The sequence below is a fragment of the Poecilia reticulata genome, linkage group LG8, assembly GCF_000633615.1.
Source record: "Poecilia reticulata strain Guanapo linkage group LG8, Guppy_female_1.0+MT, whole genome shotgun sequence".
Classification (NCBI taxonomy): Eukaryota; Metazoa; Chordata; class Actinopteri; order Cyprinodontiformes; family Poeciliidae; genus Poecilia; species Poecilia reticulata.
The window spans coordinates 25,559,426-25,570,809 of NC_024338.1; the positions used below are offsets into that span (position 1 = coordinate 25,559,426).

The 11,384-nt window shown below is 39.0% G+C and overlaps 1 long non-coding RNA gene across 1 annotated transcript; it reads left to right on the forward strand.

The window, feature by feature from the left end:
* Positions 1-818: 818 nt before the first annotated feature.
* Positions 819-3,767, forward strand: LOC103469380 (uncharacterized). The gene is made up of 3 exons (XR_534337.1): positions 819-872; positions 1,499-1,648; positions 3,215-3,767. It is a non-coding gene; the product is annotated as an uncharacterized LOC103469380 (long non-coding RNA).
* Positions 3,768-11,384: the final 7,617 nt, after the last annotated feature.

The following is an 11,384-nucleotide window of genomic DNA, read 5'->3' on the forward strand; positions in this document are numbered from 1 at the left end:
GCAAACCAGGCTTTAAAACTAAATGTACCAACAAATGGAATGTTTTTTGAGAATAAATGTATCTGTTACCCTGCTGTAGGTCAAAAGAACAAACATGAAATAAGATTTTTTTTTTTTTTAAAAAGGAAAACACTAGGCATGTTTTTATTGAAGATTAGCATCATAATTGTTGTTTATTCCTTTTTATTTCGTGCCTGACATTTTAATGAAGGCTTTGCATTTTAAATTTTTCCCCATGAGGTTTTTTTTAATGAGTTATTAAAAAAGCAATGTATTTGTAAACAAAGCATAGATTAGTCTTCTAGACATTTAGACATCACTGTACACACAATCCTAAGTTTACCTGAGCAAAATTTACCTGAGTGATCAGATCACACATCCTCAAACACACTCAAGATGCACTGTGTGCAGTTTTGGTAATCCGTATGCAGTTCACCCAAATATGCATAGAATCACCCACCGACTTTATGCAACTCTGTTCAATCAACAACATTTCTTTGAATTTTTAATTTATGTTTGTCCCAAACCCCCAATGACTTGGGACAAACATAAATTAAGACATTTAAAATTACTATCTGTCTCTTACTTATGTAACGATTATTGGGGCCTGCCATAGGAGAGCATTGAAATGCATGGAAGGCACCTATTATTCTACACCTCAAAATAACCTTTCAACAATAATGCGGCTCGTATTGCTGCATGTACCCTCACACAGCAATATATTTCAAAATGTACAGCTTGATCCCGTGAGGGATGCTATTACTGTTGGCATTTCGAGTAAGTAGCGAAAAACTAGCCAAATTCAAATCAAAACAAATTCTAACTGATACTGTTTTGTGTCAGTTGGACTCAAAACAGAGAGAGGATTTAGGGTGCGTTCACACTGCAGCCTGAAGTGACTCAATTCCGATTTTTTGGCAATTCCGATTTTTTTGCCAGGGCCGTTCACACTGCCAGTAAATGCGACCTGTATGTGTTCTGCAGTCTGAACGGGCAAACGACCTGAAAGTGTCCTGCATGCGCAGTAGAGGGCGCAATAGCGTCAGCGTTTTAAGTGTTCTGCCTACCGCCATAAAAAGAAGAAGTGCTCAGTGTTTGCGGAAGTAAACATGGAGACTAACGGTGGAGTTTAGCTTATATATTTGAAGTTGTTGTCCAGTCAGAGCAGCAAATTAACAACTTAATCCTCATATAGTTCATCATGGTTGTTGTTTTTCTTCCCGCTTGCCCGTATCAGGACGCAGAATAGTGAGATTTGTTGAGAATCAGTGACGTTCAGTTCGGATGAATGCGGCCCAAACGTTAGGTCGCATTTGAATCGGAWWMSKWWYSGRWWWKGGWYMMMWTYSWAAAAGAATCCGACCTGRGCTGYTCACACTGCCATGAAAAGATCAGATACAGGTCGCATTACGTCAAAAAAATCGGAATTGGGTCACTTCAGGCTGCAGTGTAAACGCAGCCTTTGTCTCCCCCTCGGTGTCTCACTCACACATGACAGTTTTCAGAGAGGATTCATTACCACAGTGATATAACACTGAGGAGAGCAAAGATGTAGAGAACTACAGAGATGGCGGAGCAGAATAGAACTGAAGTGACGCCACTTTGACAGAAAACTTAACACGGACAAGATGGCAGAAGAGCAAAGGAAGTAAGTTCCACAGGACTCATGAAACTTGAAGCTCCTAGACAGACAATATCTTTGGGCTGTCAAAATAAGTATCACATATTAGTTTTTTGAACAATAATATTTGTTGTTAATCTGTTGCTAAGAGATGGGCGTGTTTTCTGGTAACCAAGTGCCACGAAGTAAACATCAGATTTTTACTTTTGCAAAATTTACCAACTAATTTTTTTGTGTCCAAGCAGATAAGCAGTATTTCAAAAGAGCTTATGTTTTATTTCCAATAATAGTCCTTGTTATTAATTTGGTGTTAAGAGATGAGCGTATTTTTTTCTTGTAACGAACTGCCACAAAGTATAAATCTAATTTTTACTTTTGTGTTAAATGTTTGTTTTATGTTTATCACCAATGACCAACAAAAAAGTAAATAACCATTTTCACTTTTCTGCAAAATTCACTAACTGCACAATTCTTAAGTAGCACAAGATAAGTAGTACTTTAAAAGAGCAGAGGAAATCTTATGTATGTTGAACAATAACAACATTTGTTGTTAATCTGTTGCTAAGAGACGAGGGTGTTTTCTGGTAACCAAGTGCCTCAAAGTAAACATCTGATTTTTAATTGGATATGTCTAAGCAGATAAGCAGTATTTCAAAAGAGCATAATATTACTTGTTATTAATTTAAGAGTTGAGCGTTTTTTTCTGGTAACGAACTGCCATGAAGTAAACATTTGATTTTTGCTTTTGCTTTTTACCAACTGTAAATTTCTTCCTGTAAAACTAAAGCTATTTATTTAGCTATTTTTTTTATTTATTAGCCACGTTTAGCACACCGAGTGCAGGAAGACAATGTAAGACAATATGCTAGTTATACCTCACATGCTGCTGGCAGCATTCAGACTAACATTAGCTTTTTGGCTAATGTTAGCTTGTACCCTAATTTTAAAATACTGAATGGAGTAAGTCCATGTTAGTTAACATGCTTGTGAATCTCCACATGCCATTGAGTACATTGTAGCTTACTTTAGCACTAATACTAATTATTAGCATCAGAACGTTAGGTTCCAACAGACCGGCACACTTTGGCAGGCCCCGTTTAAATTTCTTCAGACGTTTTCTAGTTGGTTATTAGAAGCCTTTCAGTTCAACAGCCATGCAATATTCAGAGACAGCAAGTCTCTTTGCTTTGCAGTTGATTTCTGTATAGAGTTTGACTTTTAAGCTTTGATCTTAAAGATTAGGTCGAATGGTGAACAGTCTATTGGCTATTTTCAGTAATTTGGCTATTTTCAGTAATTTTGCACAGCTTCATCTGTGCTACATTTTCTTCTTTGAAGCTCTGCTAAACTGCACCAAATGCAGGCGCATGCATTTTCTCCCCTGGCCTTAAGATTTTGATCAGGAATGCATCAGGAGGCTGCAGGGTTAAGTGGATTTCTCTTTTGTTTCTGGAGATAACTGATCCTGCTACTGACTCTGCATTCTGAAATGGTCCATTCAAAGCAACGTCCGGTCACATTTATGCAGCTCATTTTGCTATAAACCAATGTTGTCCAAAGTCAGTCCTAAACGGCAATATTCTGCATTTTCAGTCATTCCCTTGGTTTAACACACCTGATACAAATGACGGCCCATTCTGTGACGACGTCTGGCACGCTGAGGAGACAAGTGGACCATTTGAATCAGCTGTGTTGGAGCAGAGACTCATCTAAAACTGGCAGGACATCGGCCCTCGAGAATGGAGTGTGACACACATGCCCAAGACTAAAAACAGATCCCTGATCTGATGCAGATACAGTCCAGCATTTGAATTCTCCACTTTTTCTTCCACACTGCTCACAAATGACTAAGACTAATTTCAGCCAAGCTGATATTTGAACAATGGCGTAATTTAAGGGACAGAATGTGTCTATAATGTTACCGAAACATCAGCAGATCTGCTGATTACTGTGCTGAAAGCTCACGGTGACCTGGATACATGTTTTTTCTTTTTAAGTAAATGCGTAACTGATTTTGCTCCTGTGGACAGATCATAATGCCAGAAATGATTAGTTGGGTTTATTGGGCATCTTTGTCTTATTTTGATATTCTGCCATCTTTGCATCTGTATTAATGATACTTCTAAATAAAACTTTTTCTCACTCAAAATTTACATTGCAATTTATTAGTGACAGTTATGTATTAAAAACACATCATTTGTTTGCGCTACTCTACTGGTAAATGGTTTGAAACAGTGGAGTACATTAAAATAATACATTTCTTTGAGTTTTTAAAACCACTACATTGAACTTGCATTACTTTCAGCTGTTTTGCTAGCGTATAATTTCACAGAATGGACTGCAAACAGTGCAGAATTTAAAGGTTACTGCACTACAGGAACAAAAGGACCATGAGGGGAAAAACTGAAGCCATAAAAGCAAGAAAGATTTTATTTATTTATTTTTTTGATACTTGGCTTTTGTCACAAACAGTATAGGTTTTAGAGGCTGTTTTTGTGCTCATTTTGTTGATAAGTTCGAAGAGGACCCCTTAGGGTTCAAACAAACACACCCACATGAAAGTTCTGCAAGTCTCTTAGCAGGAAGCTGGCAGAGCTCAGGAGACAAACTTACAGCTCGAGTTAAATTTCTCTGTCACACACAATAGCTCTGTGCGCGGGTTCGTTCATTCAGTTTTCCCATCATAATTAATGTATTTTTGCTGTGGAACAGAATGAACATGAAAAATTAAGAGTCAGTTTGGCTGCATTTAAGTGAAACTTTTCGCCCTTTCCCTACAACGTGCTCCACTTCCATGAGACAGAAGTTAAATTGTTTGACTTGAGGCAGCAGTTCCTTCGTCATTTCATCTCATGTCGTCCCATTCGCTGTGCTTTTCCCATGTTTCTCATCTGCCTGTCATGACATGGAAGTGGACCCCCTACCTGCACTCATTTTGTTCAGCGGTAACAGCTTGTCTGGATGAGGAGTTCATTAAACAAAACCTTTCGTTTCTCCCCCTGCTACGTGTTCAGGATCAGTAGTGTACGGTTTTTATACAGAGTCGGCCTCCAGGCTACTTATTGATCCTGTTGCATGTTTGATCAGTTAGCATCAGCTGTAGCCAAGTGTGTGCTGTAAACAAAAGTGTGGATTAAATGATTACATTGATCAATTCTGCTGACAGTTATCAAGTTTCAGCTGTAGTTTAGTCTGAATTGTTGTGGGTAAAATGTTGATCAGTGTTTTTGTTTTCTTCACTTAGAAAGAAAACAAGCTTTAAAGTATTTAATCGGCTACAACTGTTTAACATTTGAGACAGACTTTCTTCGACTTGTCGTATGACTGAAACGATTTGCTTTCCAGTCACGGAATAAAATCTACAGAAAGATGGGACTGCAATAAAACAGTTTGAGGGTCAAGCTATGCTTGTCTCTCGGTTTCAGAAAGCCTATTTATTGGAGAAACAAGCATCTATTTACATTTTCTACCTCAGACTCAAGGCTTCAGGGGCCCCTACAATTTCTGAGAATCATTTCACCGAATAGCGGTGTGTTGATCTCGGACTAATGTTGTATGTCTTTCTTTTTGTGCAAAAGATCAGACTTGGGAGCAACCTGTCTGTTAACCCAGTGCTGGCAACAGTAAAAACAACCAGATAACATCCACCTTCTCCTGGTGTTTACAACTTCAGGATCAAATGTAGTGAACTGTGCAAAAATCTATTTATTGTGCCAAATTTATTTGTTATGACTGTTTTAAGAATTATGCATTTAGGGACATTGCTTAATTGGTTTTGTTTTAGCGGTGCGTCACATTATAAGGAACATAGAAGAGACGCTACAGAAGAGGCTGGAGGTACGTTATGTATCCACTAGATCACATGTGTCAAACTCGAGGCCCGCGGGCCACATGTGGCCTGCCATGTCATTCTATGTGGCCCGCCCAGCGTTTTATAGACCCATGATTGACTTAAAATAGGTTTTGAGCACGAATTGACTACAAACTACATCTCCCATAATGCATTCCGATTGTTATTAACCAACATTACGGCTTCTCGCCACTAGAGCGCAGCAGAGTCACCTCAAGCTGCTTATTGATTTTATTAGCGAATAAAACAGACATCGACAAACTAACATCAAAATGTCCAAGAAAAGAAAAATCGACTTACAAGTAAGACTGTGAATGAAGATGTGTGTGAGTTGGTGTCAGGGCGGCAGGTGGCGCTAGACTTTTTTTGTTATCCGTTATCTTGACCGACAACATAAAAAAAAATCGGTGATGGACTATTTTTATCCGTGAAATTACAATCATATTAACATCGGCTATTTAGCCGCATTTTATGCGGTTTAGTTAAAATTCACCGTGAATCCAGATCCCATCACAAATTAAGCAGATAAATGCATCTACATTTTTCTCCGTAGTGACAAAAACCACTGACTGTGGCCCCAATAACTTTTAATAAATTAAATTAAGCGACTTCACTTAAATTAGCATCACTTCACACACTGGGGTCTGAACGCACTTCTTCCTGGTTCAAATCTGCAGAAAAATCTGCGCTATCAGTCAATTGGATCTGTCTGATCCAAACAGACCAACTGAACTCTGAGTGTTTTACCCTGTGCGCGGTCCGGTGTGCGCTTTTACCAGGATTTTTTTAGTTTTAATTTTTTTGCGTGTTTTCGCTTCTCCGAAACGGAGAGATGTTACTTCAGCAGCGCTCCTCCAGAACGCCACTCCCCTGGGTAACGTGCACCAAGAAGGCTCCATTTGTTAAATCCGCTGGATGAGTTACTTCCAGCAGTTTTTAATCCTTCGCAGCGGCGTAGCCGCGTCCGCAGTGGTTGAGCAGCGGCGGACTGCACATGTTAGAGTCTAATTAACTTTTGCGTCGTCATTTATTTCCTCAAGATAAACTGCCGGCTCCTCAAATGGATTAACACAACGTTGTATTCTCTTTAGTTTTCTCTGGTCTGTAATGGAGACTTGAGTTTAACGCGCCATTTCAACCAAAGGTTTTGAATGCGCTTCCTAACCAGACGCTCCAAAGCCTCCTGTCCATATCTCTTCAACACGCTGTCAGCTCCCGGTCAGAAAGACGCATTTAGTTCAGAGTCCATGAGATGATATTCAGGAAGGATTTTTTTTTATTAATTGATTTCAGTTGCCTCTGAGACTAAATATTTGCCTAAAGTCTATAATATTACACCCCTATCATTATTTATTTATACTAGGGTTGCCCACGTCTAGTTTTCCAGAGCTACCATCTGCAACTTTAGATGCGTTCCTTCTCTAACACACCTGGATCATTAACTCATTATAAGCCTCTACAGAACTGAGTTGCTGCTGATGAGGGAAGTCAACCTTTTGTCTGGGGTGTTTTAGCAGGGATGCAGGTAAAAGTTGCAGTCTGGAGGACTGGACCTGGGCACTCCTGATTTGTACTGTCAATGTGGCCCGTTGAGGGAGGTCAATATGCTGAAGTGGCCCTCGGTGAAATTGAGTTTGACATCCCTGCACTAGATGGAGATGCACTAAAGAGAATGTCAACAAAACAGTCCGACTCCGGTCGGCGAGGAGAGCCTTCCGCGACTGGGCCGGGGCGTGGCCAGACGATGGTCACCCTTCTCCGTTCGCGTACAGCATGTTGGTGGAGAACGTGGTGCTAAATGACCTGCAGACGACCTGATTATAGACAGTCGGTAGGTAGATAGGTCAGTCAAACTTTATTAACAAACCAGCGTTCTGACAACTATCCCAGCATGCACCGCGCGCTTCTTCTTCTACGGGGGAAAATGAAGTCGGCGGCTGCTTACCGTAGTTGCTAGACCTGTTGTGGCTCAATATAGGTCCATATATAAGGCGCACCAGATTATAAGGCGCACTGTCAGCTTCTGAGGAAATTGAAGGTTTTTAGGTGCCTTATAGTGCCGAAAATACGGTACTAAGGGTTAAGGGTTAGTACCAAAACCTTCTGACCAGAATCCCCTTTCAGTGAAATCTACAGTTTTCATGGATTCTTTAGAACGTGACGGGCTGCACAGCCTTAAACCTGCTGAAATTTCCAATTTTCTAATTTGTTGCTTTTAGTATTATCACTCTAAATTACCACTGAAGAAAACATAACATTTGTTTCATTTTCCGCATATTCTTAGAGTATAATTTAATAAACCCCAGAGTTGTCTATAAATTAGCTTAACATATATTCCACTAGCTAATGACCTCTTAGTAGTATATATATATATATATATATATATATATATATACACACACACACACACAACAGTAAAAACAGTTGAAGTAAAACTGTTGAAGCATGATGGCTGAATGTTCTGAAGCAGTTTCAGTTAAAGTAGGCAGACGATGAGCTGTAATTTAATCTCTCAATCAATATTCCCCTTGCACAGACAGCATAATCAGAAATCAGACTAACAAGCTGATTATGATTGGTACCCTGCTGTTACAGTAAATGTGCTACATGTCGCTAAGACTGTGCTGGAATATTGTTGTCGACTAGGAGTTTTTTTTTTTAAAAATAGTCGTAAATAATCATATCACTTTATTTCTCCTTGGATAAATTGCAGGTCCAGGTATCTTGCAATATTACTAAATATTTTTTTTCCCCCATATTAGAAATGTATCTGGTATTTATGAACTTTAGCCCTCTTTCTATTGTTTTTTGTGGCTTTCCTCAAGTTTGTTTTTTTTCCCAGTATGCATTTCACCACTGAATTTGTTAAGCCCTCTGCAGCCTGCGGGGCTTTCTGACAGCTTGAGCAACACATTTCACTGCAGCGCAGGAAATAAATTTCTGATGAGTGACAATTAGTCGAAATGTGTCTCCTGCACTGACGTCTGAAGCACACAGTGGCCTGAATAATCTGTGAAGCAGGCTAAGAATAGTCCCAATCACCGATAATGAGTAGCCCAGACTGTCTGGAATGGACCGTCATTATGACCGTGTTCAACAAGGCTGTGTATTGTTCTAAATAATGTCGGCTGCAAACATTAGTGGGAAACACCCAAATTGTGTTTCCATAAGTCATGGGTGGGTTTGCGTTGCCCTTTATTAGGAGTAAGTGCTGATAATGTTTAAAAGTTTACTGCTAATTCCTGAAGTTCTTCTAAATTGTTTGGAAATGCTACATGAAATTAAAACAAAATGTAGGCAGGAAAGCATTTTATTTGCAACATGTATTATGTTTTATTATCCAGATCAAAAAGTTATGTGACCATTTTATGTTATTTGTGGTTAATAGGTTAATAGGAAAGAAGGCTAATCGATCCTGATGAACAGCTTTAGAATGTAAATATGCAGCTTTGCATGGCAGGGGTTATGAAGAGTGACGACCATTAGTGACAAATTAATTTGTTGTTGGTGTGAAATAAGTGATGAACTAGGCAGATGGTCAAATATGCTGATAACAGTATCAAGATGTAACGTGCTTGTGGTACTATAAAGGTTGCCTTTTCATGTTTCAGTAGAGAAACACCAGGAACATCAAGACACGTGGATGTTTTATTGTTTTTTTAAAGTGTAAGAAGGAGAGCAAAGGCTAAATAAATGCTACACGTTCAATAAGCAAATATCAATAAAATAGGCATACACTTTACACATTTGTTGAATAATTCACTGTTTTTCCACTGTGGCTTGCAGGCCTGTAAACTGGTACTCTGGGGATGCAGCCTCTGATGATGAAACTGAAGTGGCAGCGCAGAGTGAAACACTATATGCTTTTAATCTAACACGATTCCGCTGGCTTCTGCTTGCCACCTGAAATTTCATCAAAGCTCTGGGACATCATTTTCCCACATAAAATGAGCAGCACACAGGATCATATTTTTATATTGTGTGTCTTTTTGGTTGCACTGGAAAAATCCACAGATAGGAAGTCAGGAAAAAAAGAAAATGATTTCTCACTTCAGTTTCACATTTGCTTAAATCCTTATTGTTACATTTTCTCATGCATATATTTTCTGAATATTGCATGTGGAGACTAGAAATGTGTTGTTTATCTTGGTCTGTCAAAAATGTGTTCAAATGTGGACATTTTTTTCCATAATGTAGTTCAGCTGAGCTAACAACAGAAGCAGTAGGGAGGCATCCTTGTCCGCATGATCCAATCGTAAGGCATTTTAAGGACTCTACACTCTCAATACTCTTATTTTGGCTTTTCATTGACGTGGAGGCACATGTAGCATGTCTACATCCCAACCTCAAGTATAAACACAGGATGTAAAATGTTTACTAAATGTTTTCTATTGAACTTTGTTCCATATTCCAAAATGGTTCAGGTGCTGAGTCGGGGCTGATGCCAGAGCCAGTTGGTTGATTCAGTGACAGAGTGATTTGGTTTTTGAAAACTTTGAAATCAGCTTGGAGAGTCACAGCGTTGCATCAGCAAAAGCTTCTCAACCAGTAAATGTTTAATCTTTCCTCAGTTTTATTCAGAGTTTGAATGGAAGATGAAGCAGCTTCATTACAGAAGATTTATTATTCATAGCTGTATCTCTGCAAACATTTGAGCTAATTTAAACATCTTAATTATGCTGTTTTAAATAACAGGGAATGAGGCGATCTGTTTGGATTAGCATCGTCCCAAAGCAGGAGTTTAACCGTAATATTTTTAACACCATCTGCTGATATCAAAAGACATTGTTTAAAAATTAGGTCAGAAATCGGGTTCAAGGTTTCAGAGCTACTTTATTTGACTTGAGTTCTTCACCATGTCATCAAAATAAGCAGAAGGCATAAGCAGGTATAAAGTCAATTCTGAGATGACTTTTGACTAAAGTTGAAGCTCAGCTTTTTGTTTTGAATTTAGCAGCTCAGTAAAGCTGAGCTGTATATATGTAGGGAACATGGTGCACTCAGCTCATTTCTCTTCCCACTAATGTTGTTGTCACTCATCTCTTTGCATTATCCAGGGTTTACCCTGAGCCACCTCTGTGAGACGTGTCTGAATTTTGATAAAGGACTGCAGCGTCTACAAAAATGTTAATCTTTATTTATACTAATGAGCCACAGCTCACTGCAGCTTTTTTATCTTGTCACCCCGCTGTTTCCTTTAAAGACATATCTCCACTCACACTGTCTATTAATTTCCAACAGGGTCAGGACGTCTGTGTCAGAGCCAACCACCTTATCTGAGGTTTATGATCAAGTATGTCCCCAGGCTCTGTAACAAGTGCCGTATCAAGGAGATTTTATGAGCTCCATGTGTTGGTGCGGCCCAGATACAGACAGCCTTTGTGATATAAAATTATTGTACTGCTTTAACCTGCATTCCTTTGTCTGACCCTGCACAGAATTACCTCAGCCTGTAAACTGTGTGCTAGTCGCAGCCAACACATGTAGGGAAGAAAGTAAGAGGATGTCAGTCGATTCAATCATTTTGTAGTTTGATTCGTGGGGATGTTGTTTGACCACTTGCTGATTTTCTTTTTAACCTCAGTTACTTTGTGTTTCTCTGTATCAACACAAGTATTTGATCAGTATTAACTGACTTCCACTCACACAAAAGCTTTTCTCAGTATAAATCAAATGGAAGAGACATGCTACATGTGCCTCCAGGTCAATTTGCTGATTCACTCCACCGTTCTGTTCCTATATGTTACCATTTCATCTCAGCCTACAAATGTTTTCATCCACAACAAATGCTAAATTATAACATAGCATAAGATTTAAAGACCAGGATCCTCCTAAAGTACATTCTTCAGTGTTTTGCAGTATGTATTAATATTTCTGTTTCTGCTTATATCTGTGTAATCTGGTTATATGATT